At 38.9% G+C, this 21,832-nt stretch overlaps 1 protein-coding gene and 1 pseudogene across 6 annotated transcripts in view; one reads left to right on the top strand and one right to left on the bottom strand.

Moving 5' to 3' along the window:
• The window catches only part of PDE4D (phosphodiesterase 4D), a 1,416,439-nt gene that overhangs the window by 943,159 nt on the left and 451,448 nt on the right, over nucleotides 1-21,832 (top strand). The gene's annotated exons all lie outside the window — the stretch shown is intronic.
• Nucleotides 1,548-1,665, bottom strand: LOC111750009 (5S ribosomal RNA; annotated as a pseudogene).

Below are 21,832 nucleotides of genomic sequence, written 5' to 3'. Positions count from 1 at the left end.
AAAAAATAGATAGCTCAGGGGAAAAAAAAAAGATTGTTCAATTAAAAAAAATCATGGAATACTATTTGGCTTATCAATTACCATTATTTCTCAGGGATAGTAAAGTAGAATGTGAATTCATTTAACCAACACTTTTTTTGTAACTATATTGGAAGGAGAGATGTAGGGGAGAGGTGAGATGGTGAAAAGAGTGTGAAATCCTCATCTTTTTAATGGGGAGTCAATTAGAAGTATGGAATTAAATAGCACAAGAAAGGACTAAGAGTTTAAGAGAGTCCTGGTGGGAGGCGTGGCACCAAGGATTCCTGTTCCTTGTTCTAAGCCTTGTGTTATACAATTTGCAAAGAAAAAAAAAAAAAAAAGTACATATATATATACACATACCAAAAAAAAAAAAAAAAAGACACAAACAAACCCAGGGCTGTCAAGTCAATTCTGACTCATAGCGACCCTATAGGACAGAGTAGAACTGCCCCATAGAGTTTCCAAGCAGATTCAAACTCCTGATCCCTTGGTTAGCAGCCGTAGCACTTAACCACTATGCCACCAGGGCTTCCTATACACATGCATGTTATAATAAATAGGAAACCCTGGTGGCGTAGTGATTAAGTGCTACATCTGCTCATCAAAAGCTCAGCAGTTCGAATCCACCAGGTGCTCCTTGAAAACTCTATGGGGCAGTTCTACCCTGTTCTGTAGGGTCGCTATAAGCTGAGCTTTTGATGAGCCGATGTAGCACTTAATCACTACAGCACCAGGGTTTCCTATTTATTATAATATGCATGTGTATGGGAAGCCCTGGTGGCATAGTGTTTAAGTGCTACAGCTGCTAACCAAAGGGCCAGGAGTTCGAATCTGCCAGGGGCTCCTTGGAAACTCTACGGGGCAGTTCTACTCTGTCCTGTAGGGTGTCTATAAGTTGGAATCACCTCAATGGCAATTTTTTTTTTTTTAATATAATAAGTGTATATTTAAATAATTTTTTGTAAATTTAAAAACGAACCCAAAACAATCAAATTTCAAATATGATAAATGTCCTATGTTTATTAGCATGATCATAGTTAAAGGTCCTGGACTGAACTTGCTATTTGAGGGAAATATTCCATCTATTTTTTAATATTTGGTAGGTTTAACGTCACCACTAAGGGTAGAGCAGGGATTAGTGGTGCTTTTTATTGGCAGAGGTAAGGCTGGCTTCCCCTGATCTTTCTGGAGAAGAAGGAGACATGAACATATGATCAGTCAGACCGGCAGATCAATGCTGATGATGAGTGAGGGGCAGATGTCAAAGGCAGTTTGTCCTCACCTCTTCTTACATGACGCGCTGTTCAGGTATAGATCACCCTATTGTCCTATCACTCTAAAGATGATACATAACTGCTACTTTCTAACCCATTGCCATTGGGTCGATTCTGACTCATAGCGACCCTACAGGACAGAGTAGAACTGCCCCATAGAGTTTCCAAGGAGCACCTGGTGGATTTGAACTGGCGACCTTTGGTTAGCAGCCATAGCACTTAGCCACTATGCCACCAAGCTATCCTAAAAGCCTACAGAGCCTGGTATTCCCAGGAGGTTTCCCATCCAAGTATTAACCAGGCCTGACCCTGCTTAGCTTTTGAGATCAGACGGATCCGGGGCATAGAGGGTAGTACGGCCATAGACTGCTCTCTACCTCCAGTCTTTTCACTGGTAGGCAGGATACTTACGTAGAATGATCAGAATTTTAAAAAAAGTCATTGTAATGAGTTGTTAAATTCACACTTTAAATGAAGCAATCTTGTTTCAGAGGAGTGGTTTCCATGCAACTGTTCACCCTACTTGAGTGAAAAGGGGGCGTAAATAAGTTGATTTTGTGTGCACAGCTTGCAGAGTACATCTGACTTCTTTACAGCTACACTGTAACTGTAAATTGTCTCTCAGAATTATCACGACCCAGGCTGTTCCTTGCAGCCTTAGAATTGCCTTTGCCTGAAAAACATCCAGAAAATCTTTTTGGCCTTCAGGTGGTTGGCAGCACACATGCCACGAGAGCTCCTAGGTTTGGCAGAAAAGCCCTGTGCTTTGTCCAAGGGGAGGACTTTCTAGTGTGCAGGGAGTCTATTCTGCTCATTGGACTGCCAGGCTTCCCGAAAAACAGGTGTGCCTAGAACCAAGTAAATAAACAGAGCCTCATAAACGTTCAGATGTTTCCCTCTAGAGCTGTACGGTTCCCTTGCTGAGCAGTAACAGCCAATGCTCTTGCTCTGCTCCTCCTTCCTTTTCTGTTAACTGCGAAAATCAGCAGCTGCAGGAGCAGCATCAACGCAGCTAAATGTAACTGGAGTCAAGTCAGTAGAGAGGAACAAATAGTCCGTGAGAACCTCAGATATTTCAATGTACTAACCCCAGAGCTTCATCTTGTAACAATTGTTCTCCAACACCCACCCCAGCTCTGCTCACCTCTTTCACTCTCTTGCATTGCTCACGTACACATTTGTCTCCTTTTTTTTTTTTTTTTTAATGGGAGTACAAGTTCCTTTGAGGATGGCACCTGTTTCTTAACCCTTTTTTTTTTTTCATTTCTTTCATTGCTTGGCACACAGCTTTGTATGTAGTTGGCCGTCAGAAAACAGATGTTAAATTGTGTTTTCTAACTGAGGCAATATGTTATAAAATACACGTTACCCTGTATTAACTACTGGTGGTCACAAGTGGTATCTCACCTTGTACCTATGTTTCCAGAATGTGTTGCCTACACTATAGCACACTGGCAGAGGGTCCAGGCTTTGACCCAGTATCTGAGCTAAAAAACCAGGTTTCCACTTACTACTTGTTTGTTCTTGGATTCTTACAGTTTCCTCATTTCTAAAACCAGATAGTAATGTCAACTCCATTTGAAGACTAAAAGAGATAATGTCTATAATGCCCAGTGCATATTAAACATACAATGTTAGCTGTTATTACTAGTTTTATCAATATTTAATTATTACTGTTATCATACGCATTTCTAAATGAGAAAGATAACACAAACTCACAGAACTGTTGTTAGGATTAAACACAAACACACACACACAAATATAATACATGTATTTATAGTAATACCTATTGTGAAGGATGGGAATTCCAGAATACTTAATTGTGCTCATGCAGAACCTGTACATAGTCCAAAAGGCAGTTGTTTGAACAGAACGCAGGGATATTGCATGGTTTAAAATCAGAAAAGGTGTGTGTCAGGATTGTGTCCTTTCATCATACTTATTCAATCTCTATACTGAGCACATAGTCCGAGAAGCTGGACTATATGAAGAAGATCATGGCATCGGGATTGGAGGAAGACTCATTAACAACCTGGGATATGCAGATCATACAACCTTGCTTACCGAAAGCAAAGACGACTTGAAGCAAAATTTATCTTCAACAATGGGCAGACGGTCAGTACAGCACCAAAAATGTAACAGGTAGTCTCCTTTTACACTTGAAGCACTTACTGATGAAGATCAAAGACTATAGCCTTCAGTATGGATTGGACGTCAATATAAAGAAAACAAAAGTTCTCACTACAGGACCAATAAGTAACAATGATAAGTGGAGAAATAATTAAAGTGGTGGAGGATTTCATTTTACTTGGATCCACAATCAATGCTCATGGATGCAGCAGTCAAGAAATCAAAAAATGTATTGGACTGGGCAAATCTGCTGCAAAAGACCTCTTTAAAGTGTTAAAAAGCGGAGATATCACCTTGAATACTAAGGTGTGCCTGACCCCAGCCATGGTATTTTCAATAGCCTCATATGCAAGCAAAAGCTGGACAATGAAAAAGGAAGACCAAAGAAGAGACGATGCCTTTGAATTCTGGTGTTGGTGAAGAATATGGAATATACTGCGGACTGCCAGAAGAATGAACAAATCTGTCTTGGAAGAAGTCCAACCAGAGTGCTCCTTGGAAGCGAGAATGGCAAGGCTCTGCCTTAATATACTTTGGACAAGTTATCGGGAGAGATCGGTCTCTGGAGAAGGACATCATGCTTGGTAAGGTCAGCAAAAAAAGAGGAAGCCCCTCAACGAGATCGATTGATGCAGTGGCTGCAACAATGGGCTCAAACGTAGCAATAGTTGTGAGGATGGTATAGGACAGGGCAGTGTTTCATTCTGCTGTACATAGGGTTGCTATGTATTGGAACTGACTCAAAGGCACCTAACAACAACAACAACATAGTAATACCTAATACATAGTAAACATTCTTATGCTAGCTATTATTATTATTACTAACTTTGAGTAATAACTCCTAAATTAAAAACTCTTAAATCAAAATTGAGATTGGTAATGCTACACTCATAAGGTTGTTGTGAGGATTTAAAAGGTAATATATTTTGAAGATTTGTAACTGTTTGCTTTTATCATTTCTAATAATAGTAATTTTAAAAGTCATTGCATAGTATAGTGAACCTGTAATATAGTATATGATGATAAGTTGTAATTTCACATTTGTGTTCATTTCCTAGTGTACTGATAGCACTAAGGGAATGACTGTTAATGACATGGCATGCTTCAATGATAATATTAATTATCCGTCTACACACTGGGCAAGACAATTCCAGGCAAGCAAGACATCTAGGCCCAGAAGCCTGCCCTCGGCAAAAAGATAAGATGTGAGTGAAGAGGATATGCCTAGAGGAATCTGTGAGGGTGGCATTTTGCCTACTATGTATAGTGATTTGCCAGTTTCCCTTTCACCAGCTGTGACAGTGACACTGACGCTGGATGAACAACCTGCATAATGCTTCAGGGGCACATCCCTTCTTCAAAGGCTGAAAGCTTGCTGGTGAAACAGGATGCAAGCTTGTTTCCATCTGCTGTCATTTATCTGCCACTACAGATTGTGGGGCTCCGTGGTTCTGGTTGGCAGCCAAAATGACAGACTATATTTCAGCAACTAGAAGGAAACCATTTCAGAGCATCAAAGGTGGAAAACGCCTTATGATATCTTCAATCTAAACAGATCACTATCCAGAATCTGAAACACTAAGTCCCACAAGGCAGCACCCCTAAATAATAGAATAAAAATAATAATCCAACCCTGGGGCTTACCGAGTGAAATTGTTTTAAAGAGCTTAAAGAAAACTTTTCCTCATTCATCTTTCAATTTTAATTAACATATATCCTTTCTGGAATGATTAAAACTTTAATTTTATTCTGGTTTCAGAGTAAAAGAAAGGAGACCATCTATTATATTTTCAATACTGTACTCACCATCTGCCCATTGTTGAACATAAGTTTTGCATGATGTTTCAATTAAAAAAATAACCAGAATCTTCTTTTTTTATTCCTAAATCACCAGACTGGACTATTTTCTTACCACTGAGAGATTTCCACAGACTACAGATGGTATGGAAATACAAAGTCAGGAAAGGAAAAGGGGGAAAAATTCTCCAAATATCTCTGGCTATCTTAACCTCACACAGGTCTTCATCCATCCATGTGTGGACTTGGACAGCAGATAATAATGGGCATGTCTGATTCAAGTTCATCAGCCAGTCCTACCCATGGCTCAGAGATGGCATAGCAAAAGTCCTCTTTTGATTCTGTCACTCCCCATTTCAGGACTCACTCAGTAGAGGTTCCAACTCACATATCAGCAGGGCCCAGGCAGGTCATAGAAATGGCCAAGTCAGGTGGGGACTCTGGCCAATGGGAGATTACATCTTCATCGGCATGTGCAGCAGCTTCTAGGTGCCCCAGAACTGTAGCCATATGAAAATGCAGTCCAGTGTTGGCAGTTTTTTTTTGTTTTTTCAAGAGAACATAGAAATCCAGACTAAAATAAAGTGTTTAGTCAATAAATATCTATTGAATGTATACTATTTTCCAAGCTTTATTCTATGTACTGGAATACAACAGTGAACAAAACCAACAAAAATTCTACTTACATAGTGCTTATATTTTACTTGGTGGAGAAAATCAAGAAAAAAAAATTTAAATTTATATATATGTATATAAATATATATATACACATGTGTGTATGTATATATACATATTTTTGTGTTTATAGAGAGGGAGAGAGACAGAGACAAAGAGGAATTTTTTGATAAATGTTTTGAAGAAAAATGCATCAGAGAAGAAGTTAAGGAATATGTTTCTTATGTAGGGTAGAATTTTAAGTAAGGTGTTTAGGAAATATTAAAAAGGTGTCATTTGAGTAAACACATAAAGGAGATGAATATGTGAGCATTATAAGCAGAGGGGAAATAGTGTCCCTGCTTAAACTGAGGAATAGTAAGGAGGCCTCATGGCTGGAATGAAGTAGCAAAGTGAGGAGTAAGAGGAGTTGAAGTTGGAGATGAAACATAACGGGCTAGGGGGAGAGGAAGCAGGTAGGTGACAGGTTATTTAGAGCTTCGATGATCTTAATAGTGACTGTCTTAGTCATCTAGTGCTGTAATAAGAGAAATACCACAAGTGGACAGCTTTAACAAAGAGAAGTTTATTTTCTCACAGTAAAATAGGTTAAAAGTCCAAATTCAGGGCATCAGCTCCAGGGGAAGACTTTCTCTCTCTGTCAGCCTTCTCATCAATGTTCCTGCACACTAGGAGTTTCTCTGCTCAGGGACCCCAGGTCCAAAGGATGCGCTCTGCTCCCGGCACTGCTTTCTTGGTGGTACAAGGTCCCCAACTCTCTGCATGCTTCCCTTTCCTTTTAACTCTTGTAAGATAAAAAGTGGTGCAACTTCTGATTCAAATTCCAATGACACTTTTTAATGTGATGGAGAAACAAATCACCAACTTCATATGGAAGGGAAAGAAGCCCCGGATAAGTAAAGCATTACTGAAAAAGAAGAAGAAAGTGGGAGGCCTCACTGTACTTGATTTTAGAACATATTATACATCCACAGTAGTCAAAACAGCCTGGTACTGGTACAACAACAGGCACATAGGCCAACGGAACAGAATTGAGAGCCCAGATATAAATCCATCTACATATGAGCAGCTGATATTTGACAAAGGCCTAGTGTCAGTTAATTGGGGAAAAGATAGTTTTTTTAACAAATGGTGCTGTCATAACTGGATATCCATTTGCCAAAAAATAAAACAGGACCCATACCTCACACCATGCACAAAAAGTAACTCCAAGTAGATCAAAGACTTAAACATAAAGACTAAAACGATAAAGATCACGGAAGAAAAAATAGGGACAACGTTAGGAGCCCTAATACAAGGCATAAACAGAATACAAAACATTACCAAAAATGATGAAGAGAAACCAGATAACTGGGAGCTCCTAAAAATCAAATACCTATGCTCATCTAAAGACTTCACCAAAAGAGTAAAAAGACCACCTACAGACTGGGAAAGAATTTTCAGCTATGACATCTCCGACCAGCACCTGATCTCTAAAATCTACATGATTCTGTCAAAACTCAACCACAGAAAGACAAACAACCCAATCAAGAAGTGGGCAAAGGATATGAACACGCACTTCACTAAAGAAGATATTCAGGCAGCTAACAGATACATGGGAAAATGCTCTCGATCATTAGCCATTAGAGAAATGCAAATTAAAACTACAATGAGATTCCATCTCACTCCAACAAGGCTGGCATTAATCCAAAAAACACAAAATAATAAATGTTGGAGAGGCTGCGGAGAGATTGGAACTCTTATACACGGCTGGTGGGAATGTAAAATGGTACAATCACTTTGGAAATCTATCTGGCGTTTTCTTAAAAAGTTAGAAATAGAACTACCATAAAACCCAGTAATCCCACTCCTCGGAATATATCCCAGAGAAATAAGAGCCTTTACACGAACAGGTATATGCACACTCGTGTTTATTGCAGCACTGTTTACAATAACAAAAAGCTGGAAGCAACCAAGGTGTCCATCAACGGATGAATGGTTAAATAAATTGTGGTATATTCACACAATGGAATACTACGCATCGATAAATAACAGTGATGAATCTGTGAAACATTTCATAACATGGAGGAACCTGGAAGGCATTATGCTGAGTGAATTAGTCAGATGCAAAAGGACAAATATTGTATAAGACCACTATTATAAGATCTTGAGAGACAGTTTAGACTGAGAAGAACACATTCTTCTGTGGTTACGAAAGCGGGGAAGGAGAGAGGGTGGGTTACAAGAGGGGGGAGGGAGGGAGGGTTGTTTACTGATTAGACAGTAAATAAGAATTACTTTAGGTGAAGGGAAGGACAATAGTCAATACAGGAAAGGTCAGCTCAACTGGACTGGACCCAAAGCAAAGAAGTTTCCGGGATAAACTGAATGCTTCGAAGGTCAGTGGAGCAAGGGTGGGAGTTTGGGGACTATGCCTTCAGGGGACATCTAAGTCAATTGGCAAAATAAATTCTATTAAGAAAACCGTCTGCATCCCACTTTGAACTGTGGTGTCTGGGGTCTTAAATGCTAACAAGTGGCCATCTAAGATGCATCAATTGGTCTCAGCCCACCTGGATCAAAGGAGAATGAAGAACACCAAGGACACAAGGTAATTATGAGCCCAAGAGACAGAAAGGGCCACATGAACTAGAGACTTACATCATCCTGAGACCAGAAGACCTAGATGGTGCCCGGCCACAACCGATGACTGCCCTGACAGGGAGCACAACAGAGAACCCCCGAGGGAGCAGGGAAACAGTGGGATGCAGACCCCAAATTCTCATAAAAAGACCAGACTTAATGGTCTAACTGAGACTAGGAGAATCCCAGCGGTCATGGTTCCCAAACCTTCTGTTGGCCCAGGACAGGAACCATTCCCGAAGTCAACTCATCAGACATGGAAGGGATTGGACAATGGGTTGGAGAGAGATGCTGATGAGGAATGAGCTACTTGTGTCAGGTGGACACTTGAGACTGTGTTGGCATCTCCTGTCTGGAGGGGAGATGGGAGGGTAGAGGGGGTTAGAAACTGGCAAAACAGTCAGGACAGGAGAGCCTGGAAGGAGGAAGTGGGCTGACTCATTAGGGGGAGAGTAAATGGGAGTATGTAGTAAGGTGTATATAAGTTTATATGTGAGAGACTGACTTGATTTGTAAACTTTCACTTAAAGCACAATAAAAATTACTTAAAAAAAAAAAAAAGTGGTGCAGGCCACACCCTAGGGAAACTCCCTGGATCAGGCATATGACCTTAGTAAGGGTGATAAAATCCCACCCTAATCCTCTTTAACATAAAATTACATACCACCAAACCAAACCCAGTGCCGTCAAGTCGATACCAAATCATAGCAACCCTAAAGGACAGAGTAGAACTGCCCCATAGAGTTTCCAAGGAGCTCCTCGTGGATTCGAACTGCAGACCCTTTGGTTAGCAGCCGTAGCACTTAACCACTATGCCACCAGGGTTTCCTAAAATTATATAAAAACATAAAATTACTATCACAAAGTGGAGGACAACCACACAATACTGGGATCATGGCCCAGCCAAACTGATGTACACATTTTTGGGGGGACATAATTCAGTCCATGACTTTGACCTTAATTCTAAGTGAAACAAGAGTAAGCCAGCAGCAAGGATCTTTGAGCAGGTTTTAACAGGGTTACTCTGACTACTGATTTGGGAATGGACTTTAGGGGGTACGGGAAGAAGCAGGAAGACCAATTAAGAGACTGCCTTGAGAAGACTGTGGTTGATCATGGTCCATGGAACAGTGGAGAGTAAAAAGGGATCGCATTCTGTACATATTTTGAAGGGAGGATGACAGAATTTCATTATAGGTGAATATGGGATGTAATAAGAGAAATCAAGAATTATACCAAGATTTTGGATTGAGCAATTAGGAAAACAGGCTTTCTATCAACTGACGTAGAAAAGACATCCAGAAGACAAGGCTTGGGGAAGTTCAGAAACACAGTTTTGAACATGTTAAGTTTGAGATGTCTACAAGAAACCCAAGCTGGCATGTTGAATAGATAGTTTGACTTACAAGTTGGAGTTCAAGTTTGGAATAGAAGGAAATTCTCAATTTATAGCGAAGTAGCTTGACTATTTGTCTCAACTCTCTTTAAGATATGTTCTTTTTCCTGGGGTCTGGCAAATTTTGGTTATTACCATCCTTTGAAGAGACGTGGACTGCTCCAATTAACCCGATTTGTTTAAAATATGAGTACAAAATCCTTCCTTTTCTTAGTAGCAACAAGGCAGGAATTTTTAAGCAAGACTTTACTAATAAAAGGAAATAAGTAAAATCAAAGCAACATAAAAGTAGAAAATTTGACTTATTATAGGAAATATTTTACTCACATTCAGTCCCTCGTGAAAAGTTTTCTTTCCTAGTTCCTATTCCACACTGCAGCAGAAGCCGTCTTTAATCTGTACTAAATGAGAGTTCTCTAAAAGACAGTGTTCACCCAAGAGACTGAGAATCAAGAGAGAAATGTAATCTCCTCTCATGCTCACTTAAAGCCCACCTCCTTAATTCTGTTTTCCTCTCTAAGGATCATTCTCTTCCCCTGGAGATTTTATACTGGGATTTACTTAGGGAAGACCCATTTACCCTCAAAACACTCAGATACGGTACCGCAATTCCAATTTAAGTATTTCGGTGAAACAGATAATAGAAGGTAGCCATTAAGTAGCATTATTCACATTTACCAAATATTATCTATTAGTTATTTTATTTCTTTAATCCAAATGCAAGAAACTCTGGTGGTGCAATGCTTAAGCATTTGGCTATTAACCCAAAAATTGGTGGTTCTAACCCCACCATCAGCTCTGCAAGAAAAAAGACCCTGCAATCTACTCCCATAAAAATTACAGCCCAGAAAACTCTATTCTGTAGGGTCACTCTGAGTCAAAATCCAGTCGATGGCACACAACAAAAAGAGCCACACACATCATTTTCAAGGTGGAGAGGGGCATGATTTAATCATGACATAAGCCATAGTAAGGTTCAATAAATATTAATTACCTTGCCTTTCTCTTGGAATGACGTTGAACACCTTATGTAACCCCTAGTCTTATCTCTAGGGAGGTCATTTTCTTGAATGCCGTTGTCACATAATTCTGAGCTATGGCTCCAGCTGTTTGGCCTTTCCAGAATATTTTCCCCCTTACCCTTTTCTCATACGAGTCTGAGATGCTTTAAAGGCCAAACCAACTCATACTTTCTTTTACCTAATTGAACTCCACATTAATTCTTCCTTTCTTTGTACAAATGTAGTATGTCTCTACCATTTTTCATTTAAATATATTCTGAAATCTTTTGGTATGAAAATCTTGTCTTCCCTGAAAGGTGGGAAGCATGATATGCTTTTTAAACTTTAACTTTTTGTTTGCTTGTTTCTAAATCTGCCACCATGCTTAACATAGGGCCGTGCACATTACAGAAATTTAAATAATTTGTGAATATCTGAGAACATCCATCCATTTATCCATTCACTCAAAAAATTAGCAAACTCAGTTATTGCTACTGCTTAAGCATGGAAGTGAAACAATGATAGAAAATCATTTATTTTGAATATGACATTTTTTTAAGGAAAAGAGCCGGTTAGAAACAGTGTTTTGAGAAATTGGTTTGAGAAACTCATATATACAAGTTAATAGAGAGCCATCTTGTGGGCAATTGAGTTTCTCGTTAAAAAAAAAAAAAAAAAACTTTTGGGTAAAAATCGGCTCTCTGCCCTAGGTGCAGAATAGAAGAGAATACTAAATCTTTATATAATTAAGCATGTTTTAGCCAATTCCTATCAACTAATTATAGGATTTTGAATTTTTAAAAAATTTCTTCCATATCTAAAAATGAAAGTTCCAGCAAAGAAATTTCTAAATATCATAAACATAACTTATGACACCTTCCATAAGAAATTTCATAAAACTATAATTGTAAAAGAGTGTCCTTAGAGATTATCTCCTCAAATGATCTTTCCTTTTTGGGGGTTCTTAGGGTGCTTTGAAAATTTTATTAAGTCTATGGTCCCTCTCCCTTGAAAAATACAATTACACGCAAAATTTCTCCTATAATTTCAGAGGTTTCACAAGCTCCCCTGGAGTTCACTCATGAACCTGTTTGTGGGTAAAACCCAAACCAAACGAATTGCTGTCGAGTTGATTCCGCCTCAGAGGGACCCTATAGGACAGAGCAGAACTGCCCCATAGGGCTTTCAAGGAGCAGCTTGTGGATTCAAACTGCTACCTTTTGGTTAGCAGCCAAATTCTTAACCACTGCACCATATTATAAACCCCTAATCTAGGCCAGGAGCCCTGGGGGCATAGTGGTTAAGGGCTTGACTGCTAATCAAAAGGTCAGAAGTTCAAATCCACCAGCCGCTCCTTGGAAACCCTATGAGGCAGTTCTGCTCTGTCCTATAGGGTCACTATAAGGAATCAACTGGATGGCAGTGGGTTTTTAATTTAGGCCTATCATTTTACATAATACAGGATGAAGGTTTAAAACCTTTTGGAGTGAAAACTAGAATTTCATCTCATTGTCTCTTTACCCCCAAACCTTACGCTCACATAATTTCATAACATAGATAAATACACACACAAATAGATAAAGCTCTTATTTAAAGTCGAGATGAAATAATTTTGTTACATCGTTTGAGTCCCTAAGCTAAATCTTATTGTTTATACTTTTTTAGTCTGTTAATGTTACTGACATCACCGAAGATAAAATTTTAATATTATGCCCCTGTCAGTCATGGTATGTCACTTACAAAGACACTTGATGTTCCTTCTCACCATAATAAAAGATGTATTTTGGAATTACAGCTTAGCCTTGAACCACATCCCCATGTGTAAATAAAGTCAACACACAATAAGTCGTCCTGACCCAGATCCCACCCTAAGTACGTAGATACAATTAAACTGCTAGCTAGCCGTACCTCTTTCTCACTAGGAAACGAAACATATTCACAAAACTCATCCCTTTCGGGCAAGATCTCTGGAACTTTTTTTTTTTTTTTTATCCTTTAACATTCACAATACTCTGCTTTCGTCATTTCTTTCTGTTAAGAACCAGGGTAGACTAGATCAGTATTTCCCAAAGTGAGTTCTGTAGAATGCTAGTTACACATAACATCGATTAAGTGCTATATGCAGAAAAGTTCCATGGCCAAATAAGCTGAGCTTCACGAAATTAAAGTGGTACTTTCCTTTAAGAGTCCCAATGTCTTTAATAGGCTAAATAAATATTGTAAATCTCAGGAAGGATATACCATATACAGAATATCCCAAACTTCATTAAACATGGAATCGTTTTTTGTTTTTGTCTATCTGTTTGTTTGTTTGGTTTTCAGGGTATTGAATGGGATTGGTGCTCATAGAGAACATTTTGACACATGTAGAACTAGAGACATAAAGATAGGTTTAAAAATGTATGCAAATTGCTTGAACAAATGTCAGGATGGTGAGAAATTCACTTCTAATGTAGAACATCCTGGGAAAGGATTTTTTTTTTTACATTAAGTGATCATAAACCAAATATTAAGATTAATTTTAATTTAGTAGTCAGTTTGATCTAATGGATAAAGCACTAACCTAAAAAAGTGCATGAGTGTGTTTTATTCCTCAGTACAGTCAGGCTGTTTTTAAAGCGATTAGCAATTCATTTTACCTTTCCAGTTAAGATGAAAGAATTCTTACAGGAGTAACAGAGAGGTAGTGATTGGTATAAAACTTAGTTTAAGATCCCTTGTGCTGCATGTTTCAAATCATAGTCTAAAAGATGGCTTCCTCTGATGTTAACTGGTGTCCCAGGAGGAAGGGCTCCATTATTTCAGAAATGCTCTCCACCTTCTAGAATCATCACATTCCAGTTAGTATATCTAAAGCTCTTAGAAGTCCTGCAATAAAACATTTTTTATTTAAAATTGTGAAGCCAATATTTCCCAAATTATTTCACTTTTCTTCTCCTTTTTTTATTATTTGATCAAACTCTTAAAATCTCTAAGACCAGTATTCCATGTATTTGGAAAATGTTCTTATGCCTTTTCTGCTTTTAATAGATAAAATCATTTTTAATCCATGGTAAGAGAAGTAGTAGGAGCCCTGGTCAAGCAGTGGTTAAAGCGCTTGGCGGCTAACTGAAAGGTCAACAGTTTGAACTCACCAGACACTCTGTGGGAGAAAGATGTGGCAGTCTGCTTCCATAAAGATTCACAGCCTTGGAAACCCTATGGGGCAGTTCTACTCTGTCCTATGGGCCACTATGAGTCAGAATTGACTCAACAGCAATTTTTTTTTTTTTTTTAATAAAGAGGAGCAATTGCGTCAATAATCTAAACAACACAGACTTCTGATTAATGGTGGTAAACTGGCCACATGTGTTTATATCCGAAAAAACCCATTACCCTGGAGTTGATTCTGACTCATTGCAACCATGTAGCAACTTTGTAGACAGAGCAGAACTGCCCCATAAGGTTTCCAAGACTAATCTTTGTGGAAGCAGGTTGCTACATCTTTCTCCCCTGGGGTAGCTGGTGATTCCAACCTTTTTGGTTAGCAGCCAAAAGCTTAATCACGGCCCCACCAGGGCTCCCTTGTATTTATATCATCTCCCAGTGGTGTAGTGGTTAAGTGCGATGACTGCTAATCAAAAGTTCGGCAGTTCAAATCCACCAGGAACTCCTTATAAACTCTATGGGGCAGTTCTACTCTGTCCTACAGGTCTCTATATAGAGAGTCGGAATTGACTCGACTACAACCAGTTTGGGTTTTTTTTTTTTTTAGTTAGTGGAATAGAGGAATTATTTTTAAAATAAATATATGAATAAAGCTAGAACATTTCTCATAACAGAGGGACATAAATTATCAAATCATAAGGGAACATTGGGTGCTCAGCACAGGAAATGAAGAAGGACCCACACAAGACACATGTTCAGGAAATTCTGCAACACCATCATATACAGATCGTAAAAGCCTTCGAAGAAAAAAAAAAAAAAAGCCAAAATCTTAAGAACGAAAATAACATTGACATCAGATTACTGAAAAACAACCATACGTGCTGGAATACAGTGAAGCCATGGATGGCTTCAATATCTTGAACGGATTTTATTTTCAAAATAAAATCCTGTAACATGTCAAACCACCCATAAGTGTAAGGGCAGAATAAAGCAGTCATGCAAGATGTGAAAATAATTAAAGCCTTTTAAAGTCTATTCACTTTGTTGGAAACCCTGGTGGCACAGTGGTTAAGAGCTATGGCTGCAAAGTTCAAATCCACCAGACGTTCCTTGGAAACTCTATGGGGCAGTTCTACTCTTTCCTGTAAGGTCGCTATGAGTTGAAATCGACTTAACAGCAAAGGGTTTTATCCACTTTGTTAGGGGTTAGGCTTTTGCAGGGTGTGACACCCTGGAAACAAGGAGTAAACTATTGAACAAGTAATGAGATGCTGTAATCAACACAGGAGACCTACCCGCCCAAAAAAAAACTACAGAGGGAAGTTTTATGATGTCAGATCTCTAACCCATTGTGGTTGAGCTGATTCTGACTCATAATGACCCTATAGGACAGAGCTGAACTGCCCCATAGAGTTTCCAAGGAGCGCCTGGTGGATTTGAACTGTTGACCTTTTGGTCAGCAGCCGTAGCTCTTAACCACTACACCATTAGGGTTTCAATCAGGTCTCTAGAAGGCCTAGAAAGCAACTTGTGCAGAAGTACAAATTGAAGCAAAAGAGTAGAGGACAATGGCATCACTAAGGAGCTGTGGGAGGTATGGGCCACACTGGGTGACATCGTCAGGAGGGGTGATACCAAAATGATTGTCTATAAAATTTTTGTGCAGTGTTTCAGCAGAAATGTATTATTTTTTATAAAAATATCCCTGTAGTTAGTTTTAACAGCAAAAACATTTTTTGTAAGCCCAGCCTACATGTATCAATATACATACAAGGCTAAAACTCTATGCTAATTTACCTTTTGAATCTCCTAGTGCCCTCCAGAGCCCTGGTGGCACAGTGGTTAAGAGCTCAGCTGCTAACCAAAAGGTCGGCAGTTAAAATCCACCAGACACTCCTTGGAAACCCTATGGAGCAGTTCTACTCTGCCCTATAGGGTCACAATGAATCAGAATCAACTCAGTGGCAAAGGGTTTTTTGGTTAATGTCCTCCGGTCAGAGCTGCCATTATTAGTCAATTATAATGACGCTTCTAATCACGTGGTTTCATCTGCACGCACTACAAACATGCACTGTTGTTGTTTCTGCTGGCGTTTTTATAGTCACTGATTTAGTCAAACTTTCTGGTGTTTTAGCTACAATATTGTGGTAATTAGTATTTGTGATGCTATAAAATACCTTTTTTGAGAATGAAGTAGTAAGTAAAGGAAAAGGGGTGATATATGGGAATTACAATTTACAAGTAGCATTAGTGCAAAAAAATCACTAAGGACTATGGTCTGGTACAGGAGAATGTCCATGAGGGTGTGACACCATGCGTTACCATACTGGGTGACACCAACCCTAGAGACACCACTGGTAGAGGACGCTAGGTAAGAAGTATGAAGATGAGAAAATGGATTGATAGATTATCTAATATGATAGATCATCTAATCGTAGTTATGAGTTACAATTTAGAAAAAAAAAAATACAAAAGACAACTGCAGGTGTGAAAAAAAGCCATTATTAATTCCAAGCAAAACATAAAGTTAAACTGTAGTGGGGTCATAAGAATGTTGCATTTGTAGTAAATAAGATGTTCATCATAAAGAACACTGACTTACTATACTACAAATCGTGTAACTAGATGGAGGAAGAGGGGGGATAGTATAAGAGAATTAAACATTTACCTATGATAACAAAAAATGAAGAGAAAATGGCTAAACATTTCTAAATCAGGAAATAACAAGCATATTACTTAGAATTATAGAGTTAAATACTAGCAAAAACAAAACATTTTGGGAAAGCGAACAGATAAGGTAGACGGTTTCTTTTTAATAAGCCTTTCAGTCAGAGGCATATCCAAGGTATGGCAAGTACAGCGTATGCCCCAGGCACCACTTAACGGGAGGGGGGGCCTTGGAGGAGGCCCAAACGCCACTGAGCAGAGGATGGCACTTGCCCTCAGACGCAAGTCTAATGGGGTGCCAGATGAGGTACGGAATGACATTCCGTGGCACCTCACTGTGAAAGGCACCTGACTATTGAGGCAGCCAGACAAGAAGGGGAGAGGAGTTCCTGTTGATGTGTTGCCTCTGTCAGTGTCCATTCATCTTGAAATTGGTGGGGGGAGGTGCAATTTAGAGATTATCCCTGGGTTCTCATTACCCTCACTAAGCCCCTGGAGGGGAACAATTTCAGCGCTTGCCATAGGTGCCATTTCCATAGATAGACCTCGGCTTTCAGTACAGTTTTTTAATTATATGTGTATGACTTCTTTATTTGTCACAATTGGTTGAATGAAGCTGTCTTAAGAAATAAACTCCCAATCTTATAATAACAAAGTGGTTTTTGTTTGGTTGGTTGGTTGCTTATGCTCTATGACCATCAGCTGGGAGCTATGCTCCAAAGTCTCCTCACTCTGGTATGTGGAGGCTGATAGAATCGCCATCTTGGACATTGCTGATCCCTCTGGACTAGCTAAAGAGAGGTGGTGGAGGGTTTCACATCAGCAGTTCAGTGCTTGACCACTCAAGACTCATTGGCAGAAGTAGTCCTATGACCCCATTCAACCACAGGAGGTCATTAAGTGCATGAACACGTGTCTATAGGTAGAGAGCTAGAAATTTGGGGCAGACAGCACTCATGACTACCACAGTGTCTTTAATTAAAAAAAATTTAAAGTAAAATAATTTACTTCTAAATAAAAATTAATTATTATATATTCATACATATATTTAAATAGTGTCTATATATGTGTGTGTATGTGTGTGTTTTATATGTAGCTCTTTTATATATGCTTCGTTCTCTCCTTAAGGAAATATTGATGGAATTCTTCCTATTTATTAGGCATTGTTGTACGTGCTAGTTATTCAATAGTGAACCAAATAGTCAGAAATCCCTGTTTTTGTATAGCTTATACTGGGTGTTAAGAGCAGGAGACTCAATAAACATAATAAATAAGTAAAGATGTAATGTGTTAGAAGGTGCTAAGTGCTGGGAAAAAATAGAGCAAAGACAAGGGAGTTAAAAGTGTGGCCTGAGAATGTGGTTGGGATTTTAAATAGGGTGGTCAGGTTAGGCCTCATTGAGAAAGGGCCATTAGTGGCAAGACTTGAACAGGGTCAGGGGTAAGTAGCAAATGCAAAGGCCCTGAGGCTGAAGTATCCTGGCTGTTTCCCAGGAATGGCAAGAAAGCTAGTGACATGGCAGTGAGGGAGCCAAGAGGACAGTAAGAGGGGGCATAGTGTTTATACATGGGACATAGGGGCCATGCTAAGGACTCATTGTCAGTTAATTGCTTGAACTTACACTGGACAGTAAATTGCCCAGCGTTTAGAAGATGACCAGTATTTCATATATAGCAACTTGGTTACACTATGAAGAAGACGGAGAAATGTAGAATTAGCTTAACTTTTCTCTCCATTTTAAATGGCTCAGAGCTGTTCCATGTTTTATAGGCTATACTGAACACATATCTTTCAGCAAAATATTGGCATAAAATTAAGCTTAGCAGGAAGGAAAGTAGGCAATTAATATTTATTGGGCTTCTATAACGTGCTACCTAATTACCCCCATTTAATTCTCACAATAATCCAAAAAGGCAGATATAATGTTTTCATTTTACAGATGAGCATACTGAGGCTCAAGATATAAAATGACTTGAGTTACCGGCTGGGCTGTAATGAAGCTAGGTTTTACTTCCAGATCCATCTGACTCTAAAGCCTTTCCATTTTCCGTTGTTTGTATTGACTCCTAAAAATATGTACTGTAATTGATAGATTTCCTGACTCCGGGGAACTATCGAAGTTACTGGTTTAACAACTCTCCTGCTAGGATCAGGCTGCATTTGGAAAAGAACTCTACGTAGTGAGAACTGGCCTTTAGCGACTGCACTGGCAGTTCTGTTTCTATCTCCGAGAGCAAACGCACTATCTACAGAGAATTATCCACACAGCGATGACTAAGAATTAACTATGCTAATGATGACAATTTTGCCTGATTTAATAGAGAAAAAAATAATTAACATGCACTAATCATAAAAAAAAAAAATTTATGATTTGAGATTTATTGCTCTCTTTTTTTCTTTTCTTTTGCAGGTAAGTTTGGAAATCCTTTATTATGTATGAGAGGTATGGTGTCACTTTTTCATAAGTTTTACTTTAATTGCTTTTAATATTGGACATGAAAGATGATTTCGTTTCAGCATCCTTTTTTTTTTTGGCTATTGTTGTTAGTGAAAACATTTGAAAAGTAATGTTGTAGTTTAAGATATTTGATTGAGGTGTATTAGGTACATGATTCCATAAAGTAAGTCTGTGCTGTGCTTGTGTTTGGATTTGTGTTGTAATGGTTTCTGTGTCAGGTATAAGGGACACAGTTGTATTGAGGGAGGAGGAAACATAAGGAGAATAGGAAGAAAGAATATGCATGCAGTGAGAGACTCTGAGGCTGAGAAGGGCCTCAACCTTCCACTCTGTGCGTATAATCTGCCATAGCCATGAGCCATCACAAAGAGAAGATGTCGTTTTAACAGCAAAAGCAATACAGTAAAGACGGTTTTCCTTCACTTTTCTTAGCCTTTGGTTTTGTGTTTTCTCCTATTACTGTGCAAAATTTCTGGCCAGGCAATAGCTGTTGTGTATCTTTGAGAAAAGAATGTCTATAACCGTTTGGAGCCAGAAGTCAAATTTCAGTTAGGAAGCAATAACACACATCTGCTTCCTGGAAACCATAAAAACTCTAATGAACTATATATCAACCATTTCAGATAAGGAGAAGGGAAGTAATTCCAATAACGCTCCCAGATACACACACAAAAAAAGCCACACCCACAAAGGAGAAGATAAAATATCACAGGGGCTTAGGAAGAGGTGGAATTTGTGCTGGTGAAGGAAGGTCAGTTGCCTATAAGTTGCCCATATAGGACTATGGCCTTATCACTGAGCACTGTGTTTTCATTAGCATATAAAAGAAATGGTGTGTGAGATTTGATCAAGCATAACATTGACATAAATTCCGTATTAGTTGTAAATAGTGTGTTTATTGTAGTAAGACAGTATATGTTTCTGAAAATAATTGCAAGCTTTATTATTAAATGCATGGAATAAAGATGTTTGGAGACACTAAACCACTAAACCAAACTACTCCAAGTTTGAGTTAAGTTGTAGGTAATCAATAAGAGATAAGGTACCATAGGAGACAAGAAAATGTTGTCCTTCTGCCCCCAGTTTGATGGGTAAAGAAGTTTGCTCTCATCATGTTCTCTTTGATATAATCATATCGATGCCGAACTAGCCAAGTTGGAATAAATTTTACCACCTTGAATAGATATTACAAAAATCAAGGACAGCAAATGTTTTCCTTGAAAAAATACAAAGTTGCCACTTGGACCACAAAGCTAATTGACTCTCCTACAGCCCTCTTTATTCTGATTACTCTTTAGGTAGTTGATGGAAAGGAGTAGACTTAAAGGACATAGTAAAATGTCATGGCATCCTTTATGAGAATACATGTATTTTTTTTCCCCCCACATCTAAACTAAATATCAAGAACCCGTCATGGTGTAGTGGTTAAGCACTCACCTACTAACCTAAAGATTGGTGGTTCAGACCTACCAGCCACTCCATGGAAGAGAGATGGGGCAGTCTGCTTCCATAAAGTTTATATACAGCCTTGGAAACCCTACGGAGAAGTTCTACTCTGTCTTATAGGGTCTCTGTGAGTCAGAATGAACTCGATGGCGATGGGTTTAATCTAAATATTAGGAAGATTCTCTACCCCAGGGGTCAGCAAACTTTCTGTGAAAGGCCAGATAATAAATATTTTAGACTCTGAGGGCCATAAGGTCTCTGTAGTAATAACTCAAATATACCCGTGGTGCAAAAGCAGCCGTCCACAGATAATGCATAACTAGTTATCATGGCCTGTGTTCCAATAAAACTTTATTTACAAAATAGGCAGCAGGTGGGATTTGGTCTGTGGTAATTTTCTGACCCTACTCTAGCCACTTTTGAAATGAAAAATTGTAATAAAATATTTAAAGTGTTAGAACAATATATTGGCACCTTTTGATATAAACTCATGGTCTACATAGGAATGAAATGATGTTCAGCTGTAATTTGTTGTTGTTAATTGCCATTAAGTCAGTTCTAACTACTGCTATCTCATATGTAGAGCTCTACTGGGTTGAAGATTGTGGCCTTTCTGAACCGATCACCAGGCCTGTCTTCTAAAGTGCCTCTGGGTGGGTTCAAAATGCCAACCTTTTGGTTAATAGTCACGCACTTAATCATTTGCACCACCCAGGGACTCCTAACTGTGGTTTTGTTGTTGTTGTTAGGTGCCATTGAGTCTATTCCAGCTCATAACAACCCTACGTATAACAGAACAAAACACTGCCGGGTCCTGTGTCATCCTGACAGTTATTGCTATGTTTGAGCCCATTGTTAATCCACCTCCTTGAAGGTCTTCCTCTTTTTTTTGCTGACCCTCTACTTTACCAAGTATGATGTCCTTCTCCAGGGACTGGTATCTCCCGATAACATGTCCAAAATATGTGAGACAAGGTCTCACCATCCTTGCTTCCATGGAGCATACTGGCTGTATGTCTTACAAAGCAGACTTGTTCATTCTGGCAGTCCGTGCTATATTCAGTATTCTTCACCACTGCCATAATTCAAGCACATCAATTCTTCTTAGGTCTTCCTTATTCATTGTCCAGCTTTCACATGCATACGAGGCAATTGAAAATGCCATGGATTGGGTCAAGGGTACCTTAGTTCTCG

The sequence above is a fragment of the Loxodonta africana genome, chromosome 2 (genome assembly GCF_030014295.1).
Source record: "Loxodonta africana isolate mLoxAfr1 chromosome 2, mLoxAfr1.hap2, whole genome shotgun sequence".
NCBI lineage: Eukaryota > Metazoa > Chordata > Mammalia > Proboscidea > Elephantidae > Loxodonta > Loxodonta africana.
Note: the sequence above shows the minus strand (reverse complement) of the source record. Positions and strands in the feature narration are given on the sequence as shown.